Source organism: Hirundo rustica, chromosome 13 (genome assembly GCF_015227805.2).
Source record: "Hirundo rustica isolate bHirRus1 chromosome 13, bHirRus1.pri.v3, whole genome shotgun sequence".
Taxonomy (NCBI): Eukaryota; Metazoa; Chordata; class Aves; order Passeriformes; family Hirundinidae; genus Hirundo; species Hirundo rustica.
In genome coordinates this window covers 221,487-231,800 of record NC_053462.1, presented here as the reverse complement: position 1 = coordinate 231,800, position 10,314 = coordinate 221,487, and the positions used below count along the sequence as shown (strand labels likewise).

At 40.8% G+C, this 10,314-nt stretch overlaps 1 long non-coding RNA gene across 1 annotated transcript; it reads right to left on the bottom strand.

The window, feature by feature from the left end:
* Positions 1–4,157: 4,157 nt before the first annotated feature.
* LOC120758613 (uncharacterized) lies at positions 4,158–10,306 on the bottom strand. Its single transcript, XR_005702952.1, has 3 exons — positions 9,688–10,306; positions 9,088–9,306; positions 4,158–8,060 (listed from the first exon to the last, which is right to left on the bottom strand). It is a non-coding gene; the product is annotated as an uncharacterized LOC120758613 (long non-coding RNA).
* Positions 10,307–10,314: the final 8 nt, after the last annotated feature.

The window sequence follows — 10,314 nt, the reverse complement described above, 5'->3', positions numbered from 1 at the left end:
CAGCCAGGAATGGAATGAACTTTGGTTTGAAAATTCAAATGTCCCACATCAGTGCCTGGAAAGACTGACAGGCAGATACCTGCCCTCCCTGTTATTTCACTATTGTTTTGTCTAATTGTCTTCCCTGCTCCATATACTTGACAGCCTAATCTCTTCTCCAGTGCCCAGCTCTGGCAGTTTCATCCCCATTAATCCCTGGCAGGGCATGGGATCATAAGATAAACCCTAAGGGCTGGCTGTGTGGAGGGATCATGGCAGAGGGGTGCTGGAGAGCATCACTACAGGTCTTCATAGGGTTTCTGCCCAAGAGTTACCAGCCATGGATAACCAGCAGGCAGAGTACTCTGGTGTGATGGGTATTGTGTCAGGGAGCTTCCTTTTTGCCCAGGCCACTAGAACTACAGTTCTGCTTTTGGAAAGGCCTGGTGTAAGCGACCCCTCTCTCTTTCACTAATCGTACCAGTGTATTTATAAAAATTTTCAGCTTTATACCTTATTCTTTGAAATCTGGAGGCAAGACCCAGCAAGGTTTCTTCACGCTACCTTCTCTTTCAAACCCTGAGCAGGGCTTTCCTCTCAACATTCTCAATCCATATGTCCCAAATTATTTTTCTGCAAAACTGCTACTGTTGCAAACAATACATCTGCATTACCTTCCTGTAGTGTTGATTCCTTGTTTTCACAGTAGCTTGTTTTCACATTTCAGCTTTTGATTCCAGGACACCCTTACATGAAGCGTGTGACTATAATAGAAAGTGTTATCCATGTTGCTTTAACTGCTTTGCTGCTTTTGGTTTAGCAGGGCCATGACGGTTGCAGCGCTTCTAAACTGTGGCCAAAGTAAAGGACTGGGTTTTTTTGTTTTGTCTTCAGTCATGAACTTTAAAAATCGTTCTTCCAGCAGCACATGAACAATAATATTAATTTGTATTGTTTTATTCAGCTGCTACATGAAAGGATGACATCACTTTTGGCTTTAATTCCTTTGGCGTATTTTTCTTAGGACACCTGTTACATGGAAGAAGAGCTAAAGACATTTCTTAGAGTGGCATCTCCAAGAATTAAAAGAGTTTGTTTTCTGTTGTGTGTGGCCATACATCCTACAGAAAGCTTGTGAATGATGGTGGGCCAGTCAGAATCCAGGCATTGAAAATATTGCAGACAAAATAAAATATTAAACTGTCTCACTCCTGTGCTTCCTCTGCTTCCCCCAACTTCTATTGTACCTAGCCAATGTTGGAGCCTCTCCTCTGCCTGATGCTCATGTGAACAAGCACTGAAGTGGGACATGTTGCCTTTCCAAGCACCAGGTTAGTGTTCCACTGAAGCTCCTCTGCACCAGGCTAAAGGACACAGGCCCCTGGCAGCGTGAGGGAGTGGCTGCTGCGCCAGTCATGTTGTGTGCACTGAGCAGAGGCCAGCTAGAATAAAGTGTATTTGCAGGCTGGCTGCCCTTGCAGTGCAGGGGGCTGGGTCACATGTTCACATGTTCAGGAGAGAGATAAACTGGAAAATGACCTTAAAAAGGGGAGAAAGGTTAGTGGATGAGGGCAGCAGGGGAATGACACGGAGGAGAAGCTGGGAGAGGTGGGAAAGGGTCACTGTATTGGAGAGTGCAGGCAGCAAACATTAAGGGGAGGTGTAGGAGATGGCAGTGGGTGTAGGGCCATCGACTGTCCTTAGGCATTGTCCATGTACCGTGTCCTGGTACCTGCCAATGTAATAGGAGTTTTTATTTCTGTGACACCCCACAGCAACAGAAGAGAGATGCCTATTGTCATTCCCACGTCACCATGCTGAAATGAGCCATTCTGGCACCCGTCTTATCAGTATGTTTAATTCCATAGCTTGGACTTTGTTCTTAGCACCAATATTCAGCACTGGATAACCTCACTGAAATACAAAGGTGAGAGCAGGACCGAAAAGGATCCCAAAGCCTCTCCTTGCTCAAAGGCTGGCATAGCAGGTATCTAATTGAACGTTTATATGGTAAACTCTATGTGTGATAGCAGAGAGTAGGAACTTAGTGAGTGCTTCAGCTGAAAGCAGAAAACTGACATACTGAATTTCTAAGCTAATTCAAAAAATGATCCATAAAGTTCAAATAGGGGTAACTTACATCCCATCCTAAATGTGCAAATTACTCAGAGGATGTATTGATAAGCTGTTCTTTAGGACACCAGCTTGGTTAAACAGGATGCTCTTTGCAGCCCTTTTCATGCAAAAGGCAGAGCTTTCTATTCATCTAGCCAAACATTTCTATATAATGGAACTGCTTTCCATTTCAAAGCAAAACTCAGGGTTATTTTATATTCTTTTTTTTCTGTTAGGAGAATTCCAGGTTTTTTTTAAACAAACAAACAAACAAACAAACAAACAACCTATGGTGTATTGGGTGGTAGCTTGATTTCACTCTTGGGAAGAGGAATGAAAGGTTTTTCATGTTATTTTTCCATGTGATTCTGTAAGTAAATTGATTTAACACTATCTATGTGGAGCTTGATATAGTCCATTTGGAGAAAATTCAAAAGTAGGTGTAGGATGGGGTTTTAAATGAATTGTCTGTTGTGTATTTGCCTTGCCTTTTTTTTTTTTTTTCCCCCTTTTCTTTTAATCAGTTTTATCAGCTCCTGCTTGTTTTCATAATTCTCATTGTAGAATTGGGTGAAATGTTTATTAGTGTTTCATGACATAAATGGTTTAACTTGTTCCTTTTCTGGGTGATTTAGGGCTGAATTAGCTATGTCAAAGAGGAAATGTCTGTTAGTTGCTCTGTGATTCTGTCTGTCGAGTCCAGGACTTCACGGCACATACAGATCCAGACACGCGTGGAAGGAACTCTGGGCTTTTGGGTTAACCCCTGGTATTGGAAAAGTTGCTCCATCTGTTTAGGCTTAGTTTTTACCTCTCTGAAATGAAGATGATGATAACACTCCAAGTGAAAGATTTCTTTCCAGTATTCATTTGGAAAGTGACCTTTACACTTCTGAGTCTCCCCTGTGAATGGGTGCATTCCTTGTCCAGCAGCAGCCAGGTATTGTGGTGGAAGCAGCCCAAGGAGCTGTGTGGGACAGACGAACAGTTTGGAACTTTACCAGTCCCTTCTACACAGAACACTATGAACAGGGGTTTTCTTGAAAAAGGAGAATATTAGGTAACATGCTGAACAGAAATACAGCCTGTGCTAGACATATTGGGATGAGATAACTGTATCCTATTTGTACCTTTCCCTGTCCCCCATTTAAGGGAAGGAGGATTCTTTTTAAAACACTTTTAAAACGTATTGTGAGATCTCAAAATGAAAGGTGTGGGAGGACATTATTTGTCTTGTGGTGTTTGCTGGAAAAAAAAATTGAATGCAAGAACAAACGGAATGAAAGGAAACGTGAAAACAGTGGGAAGAGAAAAACTGCTTTTAGCCTTACAGAGTAGTCATTGATTCATTGAAAACACAAGGATAATTCCTCATTGTGCAGCTTTCAGACAACAGCTAGAATATTCACTTTGAGTTAAAGACTAGAAAAATGTTAATGAACTGGCAGAAGCCAAAGAAAAGCCGGTATAAAAAAAAGAGGTTAGAGGACTAGACAAATAGCTGTTAGGAAAAGAGAGGGAAAAGTAGTGAAAAGGTGCATGAGCAAGGAAGAAACATAGCTGTCAGAATTGAAAAGGAAGATAGACTCAGAGAAAAATCAAAATTGCTTTTGTACCTCAAGTTCAGAAAGAGGAATTCTGGGACAAAAATAGAGTTGCACGTTTGGGTTTTTTCCAAAAAGATTTTTCTCAAAATCTGTTTTTTTAAATTTTGTCTGGTTTATTCTGAGGAATGATCTAGATAACGTGGAAAAAGAAATTCTTTCTAAAAATGCATTTGAATATGCTGTACAGACAAAAGGTTTTACAGTATTTCTCAGGCCTTCAGGCTTCAATTACCTGAGTACTCTGTGTAATCATGGTCTTGGAATGTTGCTAATTTTGAGGAGAGCTCTTATCTTTTTTATGCATTTGTATTCCGCAAAGAAAACTAAATCACAATTATTAAAAAAAAAAATTAGAAAATTCTTTTCCTAGGTTTAATATTTGTTAATGCCTTTTATAAAATTATTGTATATTCTGACTTACAAAATAAAATTCTTGATGAAAGAAAAGATGCATAGGATCTTGCATGAAACAGTTGTGGTAAAGGATGATAATATTTTGCATTTGTGCAAAAAGATTAGAGTAATTTGAAAGCAGTAGTTAGATGTATAACTCTGCCAGTAGTTAGATGTATAACTCATTTCAGGGAGAAATAACAAGGAAAGGGACTTACTCAAGGTCAGATGGTCTCAATAAAAAAACCAGAAGCTTTTTGCTTAACTGAAGCCCTCTAAATAAAGGCTTTTTTTTCTTGTGATGAAGATGGGAACTGGATCAGTGCTGTGCTTATGAATGACATAAACTTTAGTCTTCCTTTCCTAAATTTTTCACCTGTCCTGGATTCCATTGAAGAAACCAGAAAAGTGCTTGCTTGAAACAGCTCGAGCGTTCCTTTGCTGCTGAGCCCAGTTTGATATTATGCAACTCTCTGTGAATATTAACTGGTGTGACCCTGCTGGCTGCTCCCTTTTGGGAGGGCTCTGAGCGTGCTGGGGATGGGCACACAGCTCTTGAGTGCTATATTTGGCAGAGTTTGGGTCCATCCCCCTGTGTCCTGCCAAGACCAACTGCTCTATTTGCTCCTGTTGCTCCAAGGCCATGGAAGCTGGATAACCTCTCCACGCAAAATGCAAAGGGACAGGAAGTCTCCAGTAGTAAGCACAAAGGGATTGTTAGAGCTCTGTGCTGCCTTTTTTCCATGTTTCCACTCAAAGGAAGTCTTACTCACCGAGTAGGAAAGACGGCAGGGCATGGCAGGGGAAAGCAATTGTGACAGGCACTTTTCCTGACAGTACTGCTAAAAGCATGGGAAGTGGGGACACACTACAAGGTAGCACAAGAGGGGTTTTTAAAGGACAGCATAGCACCAACATTTACTCATGAAACCCTGAAGGAATGGTGAACAACCCATAAGAATGCAGCTGGGAATGGCAATCCTATGAATGGTACTTTGACCACTGGTCATTCTCTTTTGTTGTTTAGTTCTCTCCAGTATCTCTATGCATATAGGTATTATTGTGACACAATATTTAAGCTGCACTGTGGCTGTGTACTGGGTGTTACCATATTGAGGTAATGAGAATTACTAATCCTCCTGAAGTCCTAGTAACGTGCTTGCCACTTATTCTCAAAATGTTTCATGGATTAGTTTGGAATTAGTTTTGTGTATGAATTCAGTTGTTACTTAGTTGTTCACATATATTCCTTTTAATTTTGCCAGCATATTGTCATTCATTGTCTTCCAGTGCAAACCCCTCATTTCTCATGTGTTTTTCCCCGTTGTTCTCTGTAATGTTTTTTGTCTTGGCTTGGCCAAGGGCATTTTTGAGGTGTGGAACCTTGATACAAAGCTAGGCTGAGCAAAACAGTTTGAAAAAGTTACCAGCTAGCTAAAGAAAGGGAGAGAAGGCCATGGATTGAACTAGATCTTAAATTTGAGGTTACTTCGGACTGGTTCCTACTCTGCATTTCACAGCTGAGTCTAACAGTAGAAGAAGTGACATGACTACCTGCAATCCTGAGCTCTGAAACTGCTGATTTTGTGGCACTGATGATTTGTACTGGGGTACACGTGGATGTGGCTTTAGATTGCTTTCTAATAAAACTTAGTATGGATCAGCTTGGTATGAACAGGAAGTGCCAGGCAGAGGAACTATCACTCCAGAACATGAGTCAAAAGATGAAATTAAGGACTGACACAGATGCATATATTTTAGTGCCTTCACATTTGGCATCCCTGCACAGGCAAATGATCTAATAACAGCTTCCCTCATGTACCTTGGATCCACAGGAAAAGAGCCAGTGTTGTCATGAGTAACATACAGAAGACTTAGGTGATTGGTATTTTAAGCCTAGCTATAAATATTTTTTCCATGCACTTCATAGATTGATGTGGGTTAGCTTTAATGCTTACAACTGCTCTGTCCACACCTCTTCAGTGACTGCCACAAGCTCCTTTCCTCATCTTTTAATTGGCAAACTCGCCTCTCTTTTGCCTAATATAAGTTGTGAGCCGTTGTGAGAAGAGTCTTGCCTTTGAAGGAGCCCTCACAGAGATGATGGCCTTGAGACTGTTTTTATTGGGATAATTCCACAATACAAGACTCGTCATATTTCTAAACACAAGGAACATAGCTTCTTTGGGCAAATCTGACTTCTAGTCTGGTTAAGTAATTGCCCAGGCAGATCACTGTGATTTTAATTACTCTTGGGGGTGATAAAGCTGTACCCACACAGAGACCTAAATGCAAGAGAGGGTCTAGAAGATAGAAGATTAAATTACTTCTTGATAGATTAAATGACTTCTAGATAGAAGCCATTTAATGTCTTCTATCCAGTCAAGTTTTATTCACTATCATTTGTTCTGATTTGAGATCTTTTTTTTCCATTGACCATTTATTAACTGGTGGCACAGAAACATTCAATGTCCTTTGTTCTAATTGTTGGCCCATTTCTGTATAAAATTTTTTCTGAGTCACATCCCAAACCATACAGACTCCTTTCATTGCCATGACAACAGCAAGGCATGCCAATGTTAGCAAAGTCTGCTGGAAAAAGAGAACTCAGTAAAATCAAAACACAGTTAATTGAGGTATTTCATATATAAATTCCCATTTTCTGAAATGATCCAAAATTATCCTGAATTGTGGAAAAGTAGTTAAGAATAAGCCCTAGATAAATAGCCTAGCCTCATGTTGGATGTTGGGTCTTGTTGTAGGCACTGCATTATAAAAATAGATCTTAGAAAAATAATGAGAGCGAAATTGGTCATAGCCCTGGTGAAATGTTTGGATCAGAAGAGGATGAAGAGTTAAATGTGGTTACTAAAAAAGAAAAGGATTATTACTAAGAGTTTCAGAAAAACATTTGATGTTAAATTGTGCATTGTTCTGTCATTATCATGCCTTTCTCTTCATTGCTTAAGATTAAAAGTACATTTGATGGGATTATATAACAGTACATTTTAAACTAATAAATAATGCAGTAACTCATGCAAAGTAATAGGGAAACATTGATGTAAAACAGGTCTTGTAGAGCAAAATGCTAGAAGAAACCTGCCTTAGTCCAGGTGAAGCTGGGAAGGAGGAAAGGGACTTGAGAGGTCTGCAGTCATCATGAAGGATTATTTCTGTTTTAAAGGAGAGGTGAGAGCACAGAGATAACAGAAGTACTATCTACAGCCTCCTTTCCCTTGAAAGCTCCGTGATCATATGGGCTTTCTCTTGGCCTCCCTCATGCTTTGAAGCTAAGATGGAAGCTATTTTGTAAATAGAAATGGAGGATGAATGTCCTGCAGTCAGGGACATTATGGGCTGAACTCTTGAGATTTGTAGTTTTGAATACTTCTGCTTATGCTTGCTGTGGAGGAGGGTGAGAGGCTGAATGATGTTGCCCACTGAAAGGCTGAGATTCAGGTATTCCTGGCCTATGTCTACGGTTGTCCCATAAAACTCTTCTCAACTCTTTTTTGGTTATTTTCGCTCTGTTAATATGTAGATGCAGGTGGCTGGAGGGCTCATCTTTCCTCTGGTTTGTCCTCAGGATACCCAAATGAATTTCAGGAGCCTCTGCAATTTCCAAACTACGCAAGTCCTATGTTTTCATTTGATGATAGCTGACTCTCAGATGAGGTGGCTGAATTGTGGTGACAGCCATTGGTAGTGTCAGAGCAAATATAGACTTGTTCCCCTTATTTATATCCTTATTTTCAGACCTACTAGAGGTACTAGTAGGCTAGAATGCTGTTTGCATTGTCTGGGTTCTCAGTAATTCTGATGATGCTTGCTTGCTTAGTACAGGGTGATGGAATAGACCTTCTCATCCTGCATCACTTGCCACACTGGGTTTTATTCCAGTTCAGAAGCTCCTGAGTCCAGCTGGCTGTAGATGCAGACAGTAGTTCAGGCATTGGGGGTCCAGCTCTGAAGGAGAAACTGTGGAAGTCACTTAACTTATCAAGGATTATAGTTAATATCAAATATTAACAGTTGCTATCTAATAAACAAGCTTCATATGAGAATTCTCAACGATGAATAGCAATGGTCCTTCACGCTAACTTACATTCTGACATCAGTGAGCCTCTGGAAACAGCCCCTGCACTGCCTCCAGCCCTGCACCTGCATCCAGGCAAATGGCAAGGGGAGAGCCCCTGAATCTCAGTACTGCAGAGTGATCGATGGGCTGGGTCAAGAAATGACAAACAAAACAGAAAACCTTGCAGTTTTGTGAACTTAATATGTAAGTGTGCAGAACTTAACAACATCAGACATTTGCAAACCTAAGAAATTCCTTCAGACTTGTAGAATGCTTGGCTGCAGGTGGAGCCTGCAAACCATAAAAGCTGCAGTTAATGATAAGGTTTTGTCTTCATGTGACTAATATGTGTGGGCATGGGTCATGTGAGCATGGAGAAGAGCACACACTGCTGAGCGTGTCTATTTATTCTTTCTCTTCTATGGAATGGCAGATCTGCTGGACATGTCTGCACTGAATGTGTTTTCATGTATCTGTTGATTTCTTAAAGTTTATTTTTTACACAGCATCCTTTACCTGACATTTGAAATACTTCAGGAACGCTTTAAAATGTTTTTATAATTTACCCCATTTTTGGTGGTATTTGTTAGCACAGGTGGTCTCATCAACAAAGAAGCTGCTCATTCACAGCAGAGTTTCACTATGACTTTAGGCAAAAGATTAGCTGGTGTAGTTAGAGGTACAAAACTAAAATCTTACAACTTATTGAACAAAAATGGGTTATCTTGACCATCATCCTATGGGTTGATATTACATTAATAAATTGCCAACAGAGACCTTTTTCTTAGTCTGTGACTTTTAGCTTAACGGTTGGCTCAGACTTTTTGAAGCAAGGCATTTGGGTTTTATTCTGATGCAAAACACTGTGCATCCCCGAGTTGCCTTTTAGGAGGCAGAATGAGAAGCCAACAATACCTGGGATGTGTCTCCAAAGTGACATTTAGTCCAAATTTGGTTGAACTCATGTCATGAAACACAACAGTCTCTTCAGGGAGCTGAGCTCTACCCTTAGGGTCCTCCCCTAATACTCAGCTTCTGAGGAGAGATCCAGGAGGCAGGGGCCATAGGACAAAGACATGAGGATGGGATCTCTGGTCCACTGGTACTGTGCCTGAGCCAGCCATCAGCCCATGCCTGGGGAAGGAAAGGCAGGAGAAAGCACAGAATAAATGTCCCCAAATATTGTAGGGCCTTCTGTGGGCTGGGGCGTTTTTCAACCACAGGAGATGTCTTTGGTAAACTGATTTTTTTTTTTTTTCTTCCTTCTTTCTTGTATTTTTCCAGTCTCTTTTTGAGTCCAGGTAAACTTCTACTATATTTTGTCCTACATCAAGGTGTTCTACAGCTTAATTATATGTGAATAAAGAAATATTAATTCTTTTCCTTGTTCTGAATTTTTCATCTACTAGTTCCTCTTGTTACATTCTAGCTCTTCCACTGGAAGAATGTAAACAATCATTTCCTGTTCACCTATTTCACATCATCAATCTTTGTAAGCTTCCATTGTATCCTTACCTTAGGCTGATGTACTGAAACAAACGCAGTCCCTGCTTGCACAGTTTTCCCTCTTGCTTCTTGTCAGTTTTCCCACTTACTTAGTCTATGAACGTCTACTGATTCAGTCATGACGCCCCTAATATTGTGTAGACTTTCCCAATTTGTGTGGGTTGTTTCTGTGTTGTTTCTTGCCAGTGTGGCCTCGCTGATCTTGATGAGCCATTGTTGCTGCGACCATCTAAGCCCATGACATCTAAGCCTTTATTCTTTAGACTTGGAATTTCATTCCTCAGTGACAATTTTACTATTCGTTGTTATGTTGTTCATTTTGCTTAAGCAAACGCTTTAATATACTCCTGCTTGTCTACTGATGTGATTCGTTCTGCCTTTTCTGCACTTTTTGTCCCTGCAAACAGCATCCATTTCTCTTCTTTTCACTGACTGTCCAATACATCGATTCCATCAGGATCCCCACCTAAATCAGGTGCTTCGTTTCCCTGACCTGTTTTTCCCGCCGTTTTTCTGCAAAAGCATTCGTCTGCTGTTCCTCGCGCTTGCAGCAGACCAATGAACGCGGCCGTGTGGGCACCGTCTCCATTCCCAGCGCTTCCATTTTGCCGGCACGGGCCGCGCCCGCCGCAGGTC